Genomic DNA, 4,298 nt, shown 5'->3' with positions numbered 1-4,298 from the left:
CAGAGGATCAGCAAAGAGGATTAATATTTTAATTCATTTAATTTCATTCAAACTGCTTTTAAAATGTTAAAAAATCCTCTTAATATTTCACTGAAAAACTTTACTTTGTGATATTTTGCATCATAATGGCAAGACAATGGGTGAAGACAATACAGGGATTTGAAGTAAGATTTGTTTCCTTCACATTTAGTGCAGTTGGCACCAAACCATAGCAACATGCATCTACACAGACTGACACCTGGATATGGTTCAAAACCACCAAGGAACCACAGCCAGTCAGGTACAGAGACAGAGGAACAGATAACAATACACACTGCAGTCTATTCAGAAGTATGGACTGCAAAATGCTGGCTGCATGCAGATTAAACTCAGATAAAGGAAAAAATACAAAATAAAGTGCTGACCACAGGTGTGAACAAAGCACCATTTTCAAAAACATTTCCCAATGGGGGGCTCTATGGATCTTTGGGGAACTTTTGAAGATCTTACTGCTTCCCATCTACAAACTCAAAGATAAATGAGATCTTTTATCAGTTTAGATGTGTATAATTGTACAACTGGAGTCCCAACATCAATGCGGGCTTTAGATTTTAAGAACTGCAACCTTAAGTTCACAGGCTTAAGGGAATTTATCTGATCATGACATACAGCTTATCATCGCCATCTTTCACATTTTGGTTAAGATCTTCCTCATGAAGCTTTAGAGAGTGTGAGAAAGTACTCCAACTTATTTGAAGATCTAAAACTGTTTACACACTTTATAAGGCTCTGATAAAAGCCACTTTTATTGGATCATAGTGTCTGAAGTTTACCCTGGATCCCAGTCCCAAATCAACATTTTTTCTGAAAACATACGAGTGGAGTAAGGTTTGAAAGATTTTTCAGCGTCTAATGGGAAGGATTAAGCCATGAGACATTCAGCAGTCACCAGTGTTTCCCGTCAAACAAGCCTCTGGTATGTATCAGGGCTTTGTGTTCCAGCAACAAAACAGGTTACATCCTCATCTAACCAGAAACATGATTCTCCTTTAGTCACTTTGTTGTTGAGTTGAAAGTACAGGATCATTTGAGTGGCTAAAATTCTTCAGTGGATCATTAAGCGAAGCGTCATCTGCAAATATTGGAACACCCCATCACAATCAAAATCGCAGTATAGACCTCTACTACTAATTAGCAACAACAAATAAGTTGATGAACATACCTGCTTAGTCTCAAAATGTTCATACTGAACATATCTGCAAACTACTGACTGACTTAATACTTTTCCATTTTTTTTCCATCCGGTGACCCCTCTTGGCATGATGAATATTTTTAATGGTTACGTTTAGGCGGCTCAAAGCACTTAGTATGTCAGTAAAAGTTTGGGGAAGATAATAGTCAAGGGTAAATATAGAAAAAAATAATGCTAACTTAATATTTAACCAAAAGTTCAATCTATCCCTAACCTTCACCCATGTGATTTAGGACACTAAAATACTGCCCTCTCCACCCCAAATTCCTCCTTATGACTATTATGCAAATGAATAATGCAATACTTGGACACACAACAATACAGGCAGCAATCTCATGTCTGCAAAAATGTATTTGGCAAAACCATTTAGTGGTGTATAAACTGTCAGACAGGGTTGAACACCTGTCACCAAAACATCCCCCTGTCTTATCCCTGACAAACAGGGTCACAGCACGGTCAGATGTGGTGTTTGGAGGAGCTTCTAATTTTGGGATCAGGGCTTAATGAGAGGATGAGAAAAGAACCTGCTGGTGAGAACGAGGGGGACGGCCCCAGAGACGAGGCGTACGGGGGAGAAAGGATACAAAGGACAGCTTAGAGGACCTCTGATGTCACCCCAGCACCAGCAGAGCGGGTCATTGAAACTAAAGTGCCTCTGCCGTGTTGCTTTTGTCTGATTCTTGTCAGGCCCGTCCCTCTCCTGTAATAATGAACCCTTTGACAAGTGATTACCTTCATTGTGGTTTTTATATTTTATTTTCTTACAAGTGTTTGTTTCAATAGCAAGCCTCAGTTCATCTACTTTTAAGTAACTTTTTCTTTGAATACCTGAGCGTAAAGGGAAATTTATTTTAAGAAAAGTTGTGAAAACAACACTAGATGATTTGAGTTGAGTGTTAAATTTCATCCAGTGAAATACTAGTTTGACAAAGGAAAAGATCTAAAACTAAAGGTCTACTTACTAGCTTTTATCCCAGAACTTTCATACCACATCTCAGAGTTTTTATCAGTGGATGGAGATTTGATGAAAGACGAAAGAGGAGCTTCTAATCGAAGAATTAGTTTACTGAATGAATATCTGCCAATGAAGATAGTGAGATACAGCTGAAAGCTCTGGGGGAAAAAGTAAGTAAACATTAAGTTTCTGTTTTTTGTCATAATACATGATTCTATCAATGTCTATCAATATAATCTATTTTATAGTTAAACGATCAAATGCCAGTCTATCTAACACCACTATGAAGAATTGTTGTAATTAGCCTTTAGCCTATTAAGCTAATAAGCTAATGCATGTTTCCTCTTTGCCCTCTGAAAAGAAAGATTTAGTTTTCATTCTGAAATCTGAGAGATTTATCTCCCTTTCCCTCAAGACATGGCTTTGATCCTCTCACTTAGGCAGGGGGTACAAGAGTCCCCAAAGAGATGACCACCCCCCAATGGGAGAATTGTTTTTACCCCAGCTGTGATTTGCTTGTGCTGTAACATCTAATTCCTAATACTATTTTGTCAAATCAATGCCTGGACTTCTGAGGACTGTCTTATTAAGGCCAGCCTGGTTTCCTATGGCAAGCAGGGTGCTTTAACCCCCCGATGGGGGCTGCAAGCTGAGGCTGCCCCTTACAACAAAACAACACACCACTCCACAGCAGCATGACACTTCCTCGACCAGCAAATGAGATGAAAGCTTTAAACCATAAAAATAGTGGTTCGAAAAGGCTTCTGAAGCCCCGCTACCCTGCTAGCACAGAATAAAGATGGGCTGTCCACCCGCAACAAAAGCCGAAACACAACAGGGAAAAACATCAAAGTGTGATTTCGTCAGAGAAAAAACACCTATTTGTTAGAAGGAGCCCACTGAGAAAAGTACAGGTGAATTTTCAGGTAATAGCACATTGCTGTTAAGTGATACAGTTTATTTGTGTTTCTAAATTTTCCATACTGTGATACCTTTCATTAGCGAGTGTTAAACAAACTTTCACCTCCTACAGTGTTTTTGCTGCTTTATATTTGCTTCTGCTCCCAGAAAAGATGTCAGCATGTGCAGACAAAAAACACAGGGACTGTGTAGTCTATTACATGTTACCTGGAACTAAATTGAGATACAAAATTTGTAATTAATCTATTATATGATATAGTTGCTTTGGGCTGGATTTCTGCCATAAATCCAAATCCAAATTTTACAACTAAAGAGCCTAAAAAATGAAAACATATTGCACATTTACAGGGCAGATTATTTTGATTTACACTATGTGTGTACATATGTAGCATGAACCACCACATATTTACATACAGTGTTAAAATTTAATTGATTCAGCTCAGCGTCTCAGTGTTGACATCTGGCAAGCAAACGCTTCAAATGTGCAGCTGAGAATGAGGTGATTTCTGACAACAGCAGTTTTTGTTCTCTATCCACAGGTGGATTTACCTGACTATGTGCAATATGATCGCTCTTTGATCCGAGTAAAACTACAAGGAACAAGCTTAGGGTTAATAAGGTGTGAAATTCCTTCAACAAGGACCTTTTTGTGGTGCTTTGAAGAGACAATATTCCCTAAAGAAACTGTTGTTGTGTCTTTGAAAGTCGGGTTGATAGGACCAAACTTAGTTCAAGGTCAATCAAATATCAATATGAATACATGTAGAATTATGAATACTTTTGTATCAGCAATGATCCTTGTTGTGCATGTCTCCTATTTCTAACTCTTGAAGTTAATTCTAAAATGCACAACAAAAGACAATGGAAACCATTTAATGAAGATGCCTAAATCTTCACATGAGAAATATTGGTGACGCACTTCCACCATTTAAGCAAACCAAGAAGACGAGAATCTTGACATCAGTGCAGCAATGTTTTGGGCACTTTAGCCATGCATTCTTAGAACAGGAAAGGAGATATGTGTTGGATATTTCATTAAGGAATTCCAAAATACTATGTTCATGAGCTCACTGTGAAATTCCAGAGGTTTAGGGAATAAACTGCCTCAGGTAATCAGATTTTGCCATGCACACGAATGTTTATTAAATGGGGTGCAGTGAAGTGTGGGAGTCAGAATGCAGCACATTCCCC

Source organism: Lates calcarifer, linkage group LG14 (genome assembly GCF_001640805.2).
Source record: "Lates calcarifer isolate ASB-BC8 linkage group LG14, TLL_Latcal_v3, whole genome shotgun sequence".
NCBI lineage: Eukaryota > Metazoa > Chordata > Actinopteri > Centropomidae > Lates > Lates calcarifer.
This window is presented reverse-complemented; position numbering follows the sequence as displayed.